The 15,776-nt window shown below is 38.4% G+C and overlaps 1 protein-coding gene across 11 annotated transcripts in view; it reads right to left on the minus strand.

Moving 5' to 3' along the window:
• Positions 1 to 15,776, minus strand: part of ENOX1 (ecto-NOX disulfide-thiol exchanger 1) — a 609,533-nt gene that overhangs the window by 280,018 nt on the left and 313,739 nt on the right. The window lies entirely within an intron of this gene.

Below are 15,776 nucleotides of genomic sequence, written 5' to 3' on the forward strand. Positions count from 1 at the left end.
ATGTCCGGACTCTATGACCTCTTTCTTCAGTGGAGACACAAGCTGTGAGTCAGGTGCCCTGAACTTTAATGTCTGTTCTTCTTCCCCATTAACCTTACTGTTAAGAGAAAATAAAATGTTTTATGTCAATGAAAATACTCAGTCACTTGGAAATCATCTTTCTGGGTTTCAGCACAAATACACCTGTGATCTTAAAAAATCCTTTCAATTTAAATAGTAATAAATTTGTCACAGAAGTATATTAGGAGACCTATATTCAAATAAAGTTGCCCACTGACTTTAGGTGAATCCACTGCTTTCTAAATCAGTACAAGTTGCTTAGGATGATCAAAGGCCAAACTTTTGTAATCTCTCCCCATGTAGATCATCTTAGAGTAAAATTATTAGGGAGAAATTAGGGATTCGTAAAGCAAGACAGAGAGGGTTTTTGTTGTGGTTGTTGTCATTTTGATTAGCCACAAGCTTATACCACTGTATTTACTGGAGAGTGTATAACTGTCTTGAAATGAAACATCACATAATTCCAACAAGTATGCTCTCTCTAGTTAACCTAAATTAGAGAGGCTTCCCTATACTCATTTTGTCTCTTTCACAAGCATCCTTGAAATTCTTTGTCCTTAATTACTTACATCTATGCTTCAAGTATTAGGAGCACGCTTGAAATTTACAATTTTTCTAAGTTCCTAACACTTATTAGCTTTGTTTTCTGCCTAGACCTGTTAACCTAATTTTGTCTTCAATGCTTTTGGGAATAATGCATTGCTTATCTTTAAATTTTCCATAGCTGTTTCTATATTAAGGAATCCAAACGCAGGTTTCAATTTACTCATTATGAATTTGCTGATCCTCTAATCTGAATTAAAAACCAAATTTTTTTCATTCTTCTCCATTATGTTTCAAATTTTAACAGATACTTTCAAACTGTATTCGAAAAACTTATAATCCAACACCATGACCAATCTTCTTTCTGCCAAGCACTGGTGCCTAAATCTTTCTTTCTTTTTATTTTTTTAAGTGTTATGGATCCTGATATAAAAGACAAGGGAAAGAAAATGCAGAAGGATGACAGTAGGCCTATTTACTGGACACATGTCCTCTTTCTCCTCTGCAGCTTCATCTTCTTGGATGGCATCAGAACCCAGGAGCTCCACCCCAACTCCTGAGAGAAGGGGCCTGCAGAGGAAAGGAGAGGGAGGAAAGGAAGGCTGCAGATCTGGTGATAATTTGAGCTGAGTCCCGATGCCACATCTTGTAGGCACACATATTGACAGAGCAGCATTTTGATTTTCTAAAGTGAAATCCACCAGAAATTAAGAGTGTGCAGTTTGTGGGAACTCTAGCACTCTTTTTTAAAAATTTAATTAATTATTTAAACATCTTTATTGGAGTATAATTGCTTTACAATGGTGTGTTAGTTTCTGCTGCATAACGAAGTGAATCAGCTATACGTATACATATATCCCCATATCCCCTCCCTCTTGTGTCTCCCTCCCACCCTCCCTATCCCACCCCTCTAGGTGGACACAAAGCACCGTGCTGATCTCCCTGTGCTATATGGCTACTTCCGAGTAGCTATCTATTTTACATTTGGTAGTGTATGTATGTCCAGGCCACTCTCTCACTTCATCCCAGCTTACCGTTCCCTGCTCCCCCGTCCTCAAGTCCATTCTCTACGTCTGCGTCTTTTTACTCTCCTGCCCCTAGGTTCTTCAGAACCATTTTTTTTTCCGATTCCATATATATGTGTTAGCATACAGTATTTGCTTGTCTCTTTCTGACTTACTTCACTCTGTACGACAGACTCTAGGTCCATCCACCTCACTACAAATAACTCAATTTCGTTACTTTTTATGGCTGAGTAATATTCCACTGTATATATGTGACACAACTTCTTTATCCACTCATCTGTCGATGGAAACTTAGGTCACTTCCATGTCCTGGTTATTATAAATAGAGGTGCGGTGAACACTGTGGTACATGACTCTTTTTGAATTATGGTTTTCTCAGGGTATATGCCTAGTAGTGGGACTGCTGGGTTGTACAGTAGTTCTAATTTTAGTTTTTTACGGAACCTCCATACTGTTCTCCATGGTGGCTGTATCAGTTTACATTCCCATCAACAGTGCAAGATGGTTCCCTTTTCTCCACACCCTCTCCAGCATTTAACGTTTGTAGATTTTTTTGGCGATGGCCATTCTGACTGGTGTGAGGCGATACCTCATTGTAGTTTCGATTTGCATTTCTCTAATGATCACTGATGTTGAGCATCCTTTCATGTGTTTGTTGGCAATCTGTATATCTTCTTGGGAGAAATGTCTATTTAGGTCTTCTGCCCATTTTTGGATTGTGTTGTTTGCTTTTTTGATATTGAGCTGCATGAGCTGCTTGTAAATTTTGGAGATAAATCTTTTGTCAGTTGCTTCATTTGCAAATATTTTCTCCCATTCTGAGGGTTGTCTTTTCATCTTGTTTATGTTTTCCTTTGCTGTGCAAAAGCTTTGAAGTTTCATTAGATCCCATTTGTTATTTTTGTTTTTATTGCCATTTCTCTAGGAGCTGGGTCAAAAAGGATCTTGCTGTGATTTATGTCAACGAGTGTTCTGCCTATGTTTTCCTCTAAGAGTTTAATAGTGTCTGGCCTTACATTTTGGTCTCTAATCCATTTTGAGTTTATTTTTCTGTATGGTGTTACGGAGTGTTCTAATTTGATTCTTTTACATGTCCAGTTTTCCCAGTACCACCTATTGTAGAGGCTGTCTTTTCTCCATTGTATATTTTTGCCTCCTTTATCAAAAATAAGGTGACCATATGTGTGTGTGTTAATCTCTGGGCTTTCTATCCTGTTCCATTGATCTATATTTCTGTTTTTGTGCCAGTACCATACTGTATTGATTACTGTAGATTTGTAGTATAGCCTGAAATTGGGGAGCCTGATTCCTCCAGCTCCATTTTTCTTTCTCAAGATTGCTTTGGCTATTCACAGTCTTTTGTGTTTCCATACAAATTGTGAAATTTTTGTTCTACTTCTGTGAAAAATGCCATTGGTAGTTTGATAGGGATTGCACTGAATCTGTAGATTGCTTTGGGTAGTATAGTTATTTTCACAATATTGATTCTTCCAATCCAAGAACATGGTATATCTCTCCACCTGTTTGTATCATCTTTAATTTCTTTCATCAGTGTCTTATAGTTCTGCATACAGGTCTTTTGTCTCGTCTCCTTAGGTAGGTTGATTCCTAGGTATTTTATTCTTTTTGTTGCAGTGGTAAATGGGAGTGTTTCCTTAATGTCTCTTTCAGATTTTTCATCATTAGTGTATAGGAATGCCAGAGATTTCTGTGCATTAATTTTGTATCCTGCTACTTCACCAAGTTCATTGATTAGCTCTAGTAGTTTTCTGGTAGCATCTTTAGGATTCTCTAGTATAGTATCATGTCATCTGCAGTGACAGCTTTACTTCTTCTTTTCCAATTTGGATTCCTTTCATTTGTTTTTCTTCTCTGATTGCTGTGGCTAAAACTGCCAATACTATGTTGAATAACATTGGTGAGAGAGGGCAACCTTGCCTTGTTCCTGATCTTAGAGGAAATGCTTTCAGCTTTTCACCTTTGAGAACGATGTTTGTCATATATGGCCTTCATTATGTTAAGTTCCCTCTGTGCCTACTTGCTGGAGGGTTTTTATCATAAATGGGTGTTGAATTTTGTCAAAAGCTTTTTCTGCATCTATTGAGATGATCATAAGGTTTTTCTCCTTCAGCTTCTTGATATGGCTTATGCCACTGACTGATTTGCGTATATTGAGGAATCCTAGCATTCCTGGGCTAAACCCCTGGTGATCATGGTGTATGATCCTTTTAATGTGTTGTTGGATTCTGTTTGTTAGTATTTTGTAGAGGACTTTTGCATCTATCTTTCTCAGTGATATTGGCCTGTAGTTTTCTTTCTTTGTGACATCTTTGTTTGGTTTTGGTATCAGGGTGATAGTGGCCACGTAGAATGAGGTTGGGAGTGTTCCTCCCTCTGCTATATTTTGGAAGAGTTTGAGAAGGATAGGTGTTAGCTTTTCTCTAAATGTTTGGTAGAATTCGCCTGTGAAGCCATGTGGTCCTGGACTTTTGTTTGTTGGAAGATTTTTTAATCACAGTCTCAATTTCAGTGCCTATGACTGATCTGTTTATATTTTTTATTTCTTCCTAGTTCACTGTCGGAAGGTTGTGCTTTTCTATGAATTTGTCCATTTCTTCCAGGTTGTCCATTTTATTGGCATATAGTTGCTTGTAGTAATCTCTCATGATCCTTTGTATTTCTGCACTCAGCTGTTACCTCTCCTTTTTCATTTCTAATTCTATTGATTTGAGTCTTCTCTCTTCTTTTCTTGATGAGTCTGGCTAACAGCTTATCAATTTTGTTTATCTTCTCAAAGAACCAGGTTTTAGTTTTATTGATCTTTGCTACTGTTTCCTTCATTTCTTTTTCGTTTACTTCCTATCTGATCTTTATGATTTCTTTCCTTCTGCTAACTTTGGGTTTTTTTTTGTTCTTCTTTCTCTAATTGCTTTAGGTGTAAGGTTAGGTCATTTATTTGAGATGTTTCTTGTTTCTTGAGGTAGGATTTTATTGCTATAAACTTCCCTCTTAGAACTGCTTTTGCTGCATCCCATAGGTCTTGTGTCGTCATGCTTCCACTGTCATTTATTTCTAGATATTTTTTGATTTCCTCTTTGATTTCTTCAGTGACCTCTTGGTTATTTAATAGTGTATTGCTTAGCCTCCATGCGTTTGTTTTTTTTTTTTTTTTACAGATTTTTTCCTGTAATCGATATCTAGTCTCATAGCGTTGTGGTAGAAAAAGATACTTGATACGATTTCAATTTTCTTAAATGTGCCAAGGCTTGATTTGTGACCCAAGATATGATCTATCCTAGAGAATATTCCTTGAGTACTTGAGAAGAAAGTGTAATCTGCTGTTTTTGGATGGAATGTCCTATAAATATCAGTTAAGTCCATCTCATTTAATGTATCATGTAAAGCTTGTGTTTCCTTATTTATTTTCATTTTAGATGATCTGTCCATTGGTGAAAGTGAGGTGTTAAAGTCCCCTACTATGATTGTGTTACTGTTGATTTCCCCTTTAATGGCTGTTAGCATTTGCCTTATGTATTGAGGTGCTCCTAGGTTGGGTGCCTAAATATTTATAACTGTTATATCTTCTTCTTGGATTGATCCCTTGACTATTATGTAGTGGCCTTCCTTGTCTCTTGTAATATCTTTATTTTAAAGTCTATTATATCTGATATGAGCATTGCTACTCCAGCTTTCTTTTGATTTCCATTTGCATGGAATACCTTTTTCAATCCCCTCACTTTCAGTCTGCATGTGTCCCTAGGTCTGAGGTGGGTCTATTGTAGACAGCATATATATGGGTCTTCTTTTGTATCCATTCAGCCAGTCTATGTCTTTTGGCTGGAGCATTTAATCCATTTACATTTAAAGCAATTACTGATATGTATGTTCCTATTACGATTTTCTTAATTGTTTTGGGTTGTTATTGTAGGTCTTTTCCTTCTCTTGTGTTTCCTGTCTAGAGAAGTTCCTTTAGCATTTGCTGTAAAGCTGGTTGGGTGGTACTGAATTCTCTTAACTTCTGCTTGTCTGTAAAGGTTTTAATTTCTCCACTGAATCTGAATGAGACTGTTGCTGGGTAGAGTCATCTTGGTTGTAGGTTTTTCCCTTGCATCACTTTAAATATGTCCTGCCACTCCCTTCTGGCTTGCACATTTCCTGCTGGAAGATCAGCTGTTAACCTTATGGGGCTTCCGTTTTACGTTATTTGTTGCTTTTCCCTTGCTGCTTTTAATATTTTTTCTTTGTATTTAATTTTTGATAGTTTGATTAATATGTGTCTTGTCGTGTGTCTCCTTTGATTTATGCTGTATGGGACTCTCTGCGTTTCCTGGACTTGATTAACTATTGCCTTTCCCATATTAGGGAAGTTTTCAACTATAATCTTTTCAAATATTTTCTCAGTCCCCTTCTTCTTCTCTTCTTTTTCTGGGACCCCCATAATTCGAATGTGGGTGCGTTTAATGTTGTCCCCGTGGTCTCTGAGACTGTCCTGAATTCTTTCCATTCTTTTTTCTTCATTCTGCTCTGCGGTAGTTATTTCCAGTATGTTATCTTCCAGGTCATTTATCCGTTTTTCTGCCTCAGTTATTCTGCTACTGATTTCTTGTAGAGAATTTTTCATTTCACTTATTGTGTTGTTCATCATTGTTTGTTTGCTCTTAATTTTTCTAGGTCCTTGTTAAACATTTCTTGTATTTTCTCCTTTCTATTTCTAAGATTTTGGATCATCTTTACTATCATTATTCTGAATTCTTTTTCAGGTAGACTGCCTATTTCCTCTTCATTTGTTTGGTCTGATGGGTTTTTACCTCGCTCCTTCATCTGCTGTGTTTCTCTGTCTTCTCATTTTGCTTAACTTACTGTGTTTGGGTTCTCCTCTTCACAGGCTGTAGGTTCACAGTTCCCATTGTTTTTGGCGTCTGCCCCCAGTGGCTAAGGTTGGTTCAGTGGGTTGTGTAGGCTTCCTGGTGGAGGGGACTGGTGCCTGTGTTCTGGTGTGGAGGACCGCATCTGGTGGTGTGCTTTGGGGTGACTGTAACCTTATTATGGTTTTAGGCAGCCTCTCTGCTAATGGGTGTGGTTTTGTTCCTGTCTTGCTAGTTGTTTGGCATAGGATATCCAGCACTGTAGCTTGAGGTCGCTGAGTGGAGCTGGGTCTTAGCATTTAGATGGAGATCTCTGGGAGAGCTTTCGCCGTTTGATACTATGTGGAGCAGGGAAGTCTCTGGTGGACCAATGTCCTGAACTCGGCTCTCCCACCTCAGAGGCACAGGCCTGACATGTGGCTGGAGCACCCAGACCCTGTCAGCCACATGGCCAGGTATGTGGGGAGTTTCTTGCCTTTGGGGAAGTCTGAGGTCTTCTACCAGCGTTCAGTAGGTGTTCTGTAGGAGTTGTTCCACCTGTAGATGTATTTCTGATGTATTTGTGGGGAGGAAAGTGATCTCCACATCTTATTCCTCCGCCATCTTGAAGGTCTCCCTCCTCTAGCCCTCTTGTCAACAAATATGCCAAATGAGAACCCAGAGCCCTCCGCAGAGCTATTATTACGATGGATACTGATAAAAAGCATACCTTTACCATTAGAAAACAGTACTACTAATCTCATACTGGGGATATCAGTACTACCAGAACAAATTCTACTTAAAAACATACGTGAGCTAAGATTGAAAAGCATTTTCCTGCTGATTTCAGACATATGGGAAGGCCTAAATAGTACTGTGACACTTGGCAGAGCAGCTAGAGGTAATGTGTGCAAGAATTTCTGGCTGAAATCCTATTTTCTGATGACTTATACTCTGTTACAAACTAAACTTGGCGCACATCTTAGCTTAGTAGAACTCCATCAAATACAACAAAAATAAAGATGAAGGGTGGGGAAAAACCCTATAAACTTGACTTTCAGAAAAGACCAGAGCATTGTTTGCAAGGGAAACGAAAGGAAATTCTCAATACTTACTAATGTTTTTATATAGAAAATTACATTTGGCAAGTGCTGAGATCAATTACAGTCTAATAATTTCCAGTATCTTGAAAGGAATAAATAATTACAAGGAGCAAGAATTGAACCCAGGAAAGGTTCTGTCAGTTCTAGAAATAATTGCTTTTACTCTTCAATTTTTCAAAGTTTCACTTTTTTAGTGGCGTCAACTGGCTCAGCCCACTGTCATGTACAAAAATAAAATGGACTAATAAAAGTTTAATTTCTTAGAATAACAAAACAGAATTTGAGAATAGTCTAAACACAGACATACAGCTCCTAAAATTTTAAGGGAGTAAACACTTGTTTTAGAGCCCTAAATAATCTGGTAACCTTAAATAGAGACTTTAATTTTAGTAACTTTTGGGAATTGGTGCTCTCAGTTAACTCTGATCTTTCATTTGTATTTAGACCTTTAGTTTTCAATCAGAGGAGATCTAAATGTTGAGGTTAAGTGTTTTAGTAGATGAAAGATGATTACTAGTAACATTAAAATACCTCTAGTCAAATGACCATGTAACCTCTACAGATATTTATTACTGTAACTTCTACAAATATTTATTTCTTTGTTTATTTATTCAACCATTCACCAAATATTTATTCAGCACATGCTAGGCAAAATGCAAAACAATGGTAAAATCTACTAAAAAGTACAAATATATATCCATTTACGGATTTTTTGATAGCTCCCATTTTTTGAGGCACCACAATCTAAAAAAACACTTGAGATAGATCTTGAAATATATCTAAATTTAAAAAAATAATATACATTTTTCTAATGTTATTATGAAAGTAAGAGACAAAAGGAAGTATTTGATTGGTTAAATGGGAGAGAAAGGCCTCCAAAACTGGCTGACCTCTGAGGTGATGGAGAATAAGAAACTGTGCAAATGTCCTTTAAAAAGTATCTCTCAGGAATACCAATCGAGTCTCAGAGGCTAAAGATTAGATGTAATCCCTTCTTCCTTCTTTCATTCTCTCTTGTTTGTCTTTGCTCTATTCCTTTGGTCTTTTCTCATTGCGTACACATAAATATACTCGATTTAGATGGAATTAATAAAGCCACATTAGAAACTGCTCATAGAAAATTCAGTGGAAAAGGGACAGAGGCACATCTAATGGTAATAACAAAACAAAATAGAAAACTTTGCTGACAAGAAGGAAATAAAAGTTTTTCTAGTAGAGTTAAAGAATAACTGTTTCTCAAGTGCCTATTCAATGGCAGGGAGGGTGCTGCACTACCAAACGTTAAACCCACATCTACATGTTTACGTGTCTACTGTGAATGGTGAGATGGGTGTAGGAAGGAGGTTGTCCAGAAAAAAAAAAAAAAAGACTGGTGAATGTTCCATTATGAGAAGGTAGATACATAAAACAATTAACTACTACGAATAAGTCAAATGTCCATATGTTAACAGATAATGCTAAAAAAAAAAAACCCAAAAAAACTGTTGAGGAAAAACAAATTGAAAGGTATAAATTCAGTATGATCTCATCTATGTAAACTTAAAAATAATATCCCATATATATAGACACAGACATAATCAGATACGGATATATAATATAAAGGAATGAAATACAAAATCTTATATAAGTTATAGTATCTATGGCGATAGGTAAATAGAAAGAATGGTAATTTTTTTTTCACTTTAAAAAATAGATATCCGAAGCAACTTTAGAAGTATTAATATTTTAAAATATGGCAGTGGAGATGGTGGCCAAGGTGGTGAGTAGGAGGACCCTGAGCTCACCTCCTCCCATAGCAAACGAAAATTACAACTGTTTACAGAACAACTCTCAATGGGAATGATCTAAAGTCTAGCAGAAAAGATCTTCTACAACTGAAGATAAAGGAGGAGCCACAACAAGATCAGTAAGGGGGGTGGAGATGCCGTATAGTCAAGACCCACATCTCTAGGTAGGTGGCCCACAAACAGGAGTATAATCACAATTGCATAGATTTCCCCCAAGAAGCAAGGAGTCTGAGCACCACACTGGGCTCTGAAGCCTGGGGGTCTTGCACCAGGAAGATGAGCCCACAGTATTTCTGGCTTTGAAGGTCAGCAGAGCTTGCATTCAGGAAAGCCGGAAGGCTACAGGAAACAGACTCTGCTCTTAAAGGGCACATGCAAAATCGCACATATGCAGATACCCAATGCAGAAGCAATAATTTGAAAAGAGTCTGAGTCAGACACACTTGCTGATCTTGGAGAGCCTCCCAGAGAGGCAAGAGGCAACTGGGACTTACCCTGGTGACAGAGACACTGGTGGCAGTCTTAGTCTACCATGAGAACACTAGTGCTGGCAGGCACCATTTTGGAGTCCTCCCTCTAGTTTATTAGTGCCGAGACCTGGCCCCACTCGCCAACTTTTCAGCATTAGTCCTGGGATGCCCCAGGCCTAGTAGCCAGCCTTGCAGGGTCACAGCCCCACCCACAGTCGGGCTAGCACCGGGTCCAGGACTTACTGGGTCATGCAGGCAGCTAACTGGGACACAGGCCCCCCACCGCCCACCAGTGGTCAGCAGCCTCTGTACTAGGCAGGGCCTGGCAACCAACCAGGCTGGAGACCAGTCACATCAGCACACAGTAATCAGCCCCACAACAGAAGGGCCCATGCAGCCTACATAGGGGAAGGAATACCTAGATCATACAGCTACAGTGAACAGAGGGGAGTGTGCAGCTCGGACCCATCGATGTCTCCTACGTAAGGCCAAATTTCCTAGATTGGGAAATGTAATTGACCTACCTAATATAGAGAAATAAAAGCAAATAATCAGGCAAAATAAGACAACAGAGGAATATTTTCAAAATGAAGGAACAAGGTAACATCTCAGAAGGGCTAAGTGAAGCGAAGATAAGCGATCTACCTAATAAAGAGTTCTAGGTACTTGAGGAACTTGGGAGAAGAATCACTGAACACAGTGAAAAGTTTAACAAAGACTTAGAAAATATAAAGAAGAGATGAACAGAGCTGAAGAATACAATGACTGCAATAAAAAAGAAGGAATCAACAGTAGATTACATGATACAGAGGAAAGGATCAGCAAACTGGAAGACAGAGTAGTGGAGATCACTCAAGTTGAACAGAAAAAGAGAAAAGGATTTTTAAAAAAATGAGGATATGTTAAGAGACCTCTGGAACAACATCAAATGTACTAAAACATTCTCATTATAGGGGTCCCAAAAAGAGAAGAGAGAAAGAAAGGAGGAGAGAACTTATTTGGAGACAAAATATCTGAAAATTTCCCTAACCTGGGAAAGGAAACAGATATCCAAGTCTAGGAATCTCAGAGAATACCAAACAAGATAAACCCAAAGAGGTCCACACCAAGATATATTAGAATTAAAATGGCAAAAATTACAGATAAAGAGAGAATATTAAAAGCAATAAGATAAAAGCAACTAGTTATATACAAGGGAACTCACAAAGACTATCAGCTGACATTTCAGCAGAAATCCTTCAGGTCAGAAGAGAGTGGCACAATATTTTGAAAGTGATGAAGGGAAAAACCCACAACTAATAATACTTTACTGAGCAAGGCTATAATTCAGATTTGATGGAGAGATAAAGAGTTTTACAGACAAGCAAAAGCTAAAGGAGTCCAGGACCACTAAACCAGCCTTACAAGAGATGTTAAAGGAATTTCTCTAAGCAAAAAAGAAAAGAGTACAACTAGAAATATGAAAACTATAAAAGGAAAAATCTCATTGGTAAAAGCAAACATACAATAAAGCTGGAGGAATCAGGCTCCCTGATTTCAAGCTATACTACAAAGATACAGTCATCAAAACAGTATGGTACTGGCAAAAAAACATACACATAGATAACATACACATAGAACAGAACAGAGAGCCCAGGAATGAACATACACTTATATGGGCAATTAGTCAATGACAAAGGGGGCAACAACAATACACAATGGGGATAAGACAGCCTCTTCAATAAATGGTGTTGGGAAAACTGGACGCCTATATGCAGAAGAATCAAACTAGACTACCTTCTCACACCACATACAAAAATAAACTCAAAATTTATTAAAAACTTAAATGACCTGACACCATAAAACTCCTAGAAGAAAACATAGGCAGTTTACTCTTGACACTGGCCTTGGCAATAACTTTCTGGAAATGTCTCTTTAGGCAAGGGAAACAAGAGCAAAAGTTAAAAAACGGGACTGCATCAAGCTAAAAAACTTCTGCACAGTGAAGGAAATTACCAACAAAACAAAAACGCTAGCTATTGAATGGGAGAAGATATTTGCAAGTGATAGATCTGGTAAGGGGTTAATATCCCAAATATATAAAACTCATACAACTCAACATCAAAAAATGAAACAACTGATTGAAAAATAGGCAGAGAACGTGAACAGACATGTTTTTCAAAGAAGACATAGAGATGGCAATGGACACATGAAAAAATGCTCAACATTACTAGTCATCAGGGAAATGCAAATTAAAACCACAATGAGATATCACCTCACACCTGTGAGAATGGTTATTATCAAAAAGACAACAAATAATAAGTGTTGGTGAGGATGTGGAGAAAAAGGAACCCTAGTCAACTGTTGGTGAGAATGTAAATTGGTGCAGCCACTATGGAAAATAGTATGGAGGCTCCTCAGAAAATTAAAAATAGAACTGCCACACTATCCAACAATTCCACCTCCGAGCATTATTCGGACAAAAACAAAAACAGTGATTTGAAAAGATATATGTACCCCTATGTTCAATGCAGCAGTATTTACAACAGGCAAGATATGGAAGCAACCTAAGTGTCCATCAATAGATAAATGGATAAAGATGTGGTATACAACTCAGTCATAAAAAAGAATGAAATCTTGCCATTTGTGACAACATGGATGGACCTAGAGGATATTATGCTAAGTGAAATAAGTCAGACAGAGAAAGACAAACGCTGTATGGTTTCACGTATATGTGGAATCTAAAAACCAAAACAAATGAACATAAAAGAACAGACTCATAGATACAGAATGTAACAAAGAGGTGGTTCCCAGAGAGAAGGGGGATTGGGAGATGACTGCAATAGTTGAGGGAGATTAAGAGGTACAAAATTCCAGTTACAAAAAAAAATGAGTCACAGGGATGAAATGTAAGCATGGGGGATATAGATAGCTATACTGTGATATCTTTGTATGGTGACAGATGATAACCAGACATATCATAGTGATCATTTTGTAATGTACAGAAATATTGAATCACTATATTGCGTACCTGGAACTAACATAGTGATGTAGGTCAATTATACCTCAATTTGTAAAAATGTGTAAACACTGGGAAGAAATGCATAAAAATGCTAACAATGAAGGTTCTCTCAGGGGGGGTGTTATGGGTGATTTCGAATTTTTCCTTTATGTTTTTATGCATTTCTATTTGTCTGCAATGAACATGTATGTTTTGCTTATAAAGTTAGAAAGAAAACAATAAATGTCATCAAAAATGAAAATCTTAAAATAAAATATGGCAGTAGGTACATCTATTATTTTCTGTAGGCTTAAACTACTTCATAATAAAATTTAATATATTTTTAAATTTTGTTGTTTAACAGAAAAATGCTGTAGAAATTTAGGCAATTAGGAGGAGCTAGTCTAGTAAGTCCAATTTTCTTACTTTTGAGCCCAGAATACACAAGGCTGATTATTTTCTGTTTTTAGCAAGAGGAACAATGGAGAGCTAATGTAGAAGAAGAAACTGTCCTTGATATGATGAATCATTGGCACTTTTGGCAAATGGATGGTCATTTCTAGAAGGAAGTAAATTATCTGAACATAATTATATTTAATCCTCTAGTTTTAAAAGAGTGTTTCAACTCACACACTATCCATGTAGGTCACTCTTTTTCTTCCTTACGGGGTGTGAATGTGAAGCTTTAGGGGCACAGTCAATGGATGCTACATTTTCATTGCTGCTAAAAATGTGTAATTAGAGTCTGGATTTTGAAATAACAATTTGCACATGTAAAGTACTGACTAGCTGTGCAAGACCACAATTGACTTTTTATTTTTAAACTCCTCACAAAACTTCCTCTTGATTCAAAATTGCCATCAGACATTTTCTAATGTAATTAGAAAGGAAGCCGCAAACATCTTAACTTTGGATCATATGTAATTTTTAGAATTAATAGCAAGAGCCGGAGAGTTTTGTTTCTTTGCTTTTAAATCAGAGTAGTAAATAAGTCTGAAACATTTCACTAGTGAGGCAAGACTCACTTGAGATATATTGTTAAACCTGAGGGGTGAAAATACATCACAGACACTAGTGGTATTACACAGCACACATTTTTCTGAGAACGTAGTCTCTGTGCATGAGGATTAGATATATACCCACAATAAGAGAGCATACTGGCCTATAATTTTCAACATTACATCCTTGTATTTTTTATTGTACGCTATTTTGCAACTGGTAGAGGAACATGGTCTCATAAAGCTAATATTTATTCTTCCATGTTTATAGAGCTAATAGAGCACTTCAGGAAATGAGAAACTCTTGAGAAGTCACATATAACTTGGTGTCCCGTGCGCCAAAGAAGAGAGGACAGGAAAGTCACCATGTTTGAAAAATTGGGCTCAGGAACTCAGTTATAAAGCTTTAAATAATTAAACAACACAAGATAAGGGAGGCCTTTGATGTTATTTCTATCTCCATAAACGTAGTCTATTTATAGATGATAAATCTTATCATGTAGGATTCTTCATTTTACTAGAGAGCAAAGAAAAAGAGTCCTTTAGTTCAGTTCCCATGTGCAACTCTGTAGCTGCTGTGTGTATTTCGTGCAAGCTAAGGAGGAGAGTAACTGTAACAACCAAGATACCCCTACTTATAACTGTGTTTTTGTTTTTGTTTTTGTTTTTTCCGGTACGCGGGCCTCTCCCGTTGCGGAGCACAGGCTCTGGACGCGCAGGCTCAGCGGCCATGGCTCACAGGCCTAGCCGCTCCATGGCATGTGGGATCTTCCCGGACTGGGGCACGAACCCGTGTCCCCTGCATCGGCAGGCGGACTCTCAACCACTGCGCCACCAGGGGAGCCCTAACTGTGTCTGTAAATCATGAATTCTTCTCATTTTCTTATTAAGTAACCTCTGTACTAGGGAATTCAATGATTCCTTATATTAAGTCCAAAGAAAATAGCAGTGAATGAGAATTTGTTTTTCTATGGAAACATTGTGCCTGTACTACGGTAAATGTCTCAAGAGATCACACCCCTTAACAAAGCTTTTGTGGGAGAAATTTCCAGAAGCTGTTTCTATGGCCTTTCCTTGTTTTTTTTTTTTTTTTTGCGGTACGCGGGCCTCTCACTGTCGTGGCCTCTCCCGTTGCGGAGCACAGGCTCCGGACGCGCAGGCTCAGCGGCCATGGCTCACGGGTCCAGCCGCTCCGCGGCATGTGGGATCTTCCCGGACCAGGGCACAAACCCATGTCCCCTGCATCGGCAGGCGGACTCTCAACCACTGCGCCACCAGGGAAGCCCTGTCCTTTCCTTTTAATGGATAGCCTCACTTGAGATATTGGAAGAATCCAGAGAAATAAAAGGCATCAAGTCATTTCCTCGTTCTCTGCAGACATGAAGAATGGAGGGCAGGAATGGGGGCAGCTGCCAAAAGATAAGTGAGGGACAAGGCAGAAATGTGGATGGAGGGTGGGTGAGGGGTATCGAGGCTGATGCGAGAGAGAGTTTCAGCTGCAGTGAAGGGCCCTTTGAGCTACCCGCAAACTGATTCCTGAACTACCGAGGAAGCCTGTGACACGGAGCAGAGAGATGACACTGGGGTGCATGATACAAAGCAAGTGAAAAACGACTCCTTTGCTACTGACCTGTTCTAGTCTTGCCTTGGACTTCAGATGCTCTACCCCCCCTTCCTTTCTCAGAGACTGAGCTGATGATACCTTTGCAACACCAGCCCCACTATTTCCTCTGGGGTCCGAGCCCTCTCTTTTCTGTAAGTCCCCAGAGCTGTCTACTCTCTCCTGTTTCCCTGCACTGAGTTCTGATGTTATCTTCTGAAAGTACTCTGTTCCTTCTCTCCATGTTCCCATATCAAACAACAGTGATCTCCCCTAAACACCAAACCAGAAATTCTGGTTCTCCAAAAGAGTATCCATATACACACGTTGGTGTGTTTCTAGACAGCTGAAAAGCCAGTGTAGACC

Source organism: Orcinus orca, chromosome 18, assembly GCF_937001465.1.
Source record: "Orcinus orca chromosome 18, mOrcOrc1.1, whole genome shotgun sequence".
NCBI classification, from domain to species: Eukaryota; Metazoa; Chordata; class Mammalia; order Artiodactyla; family Delphinidae; genus Orcinus; species Orcinus orca.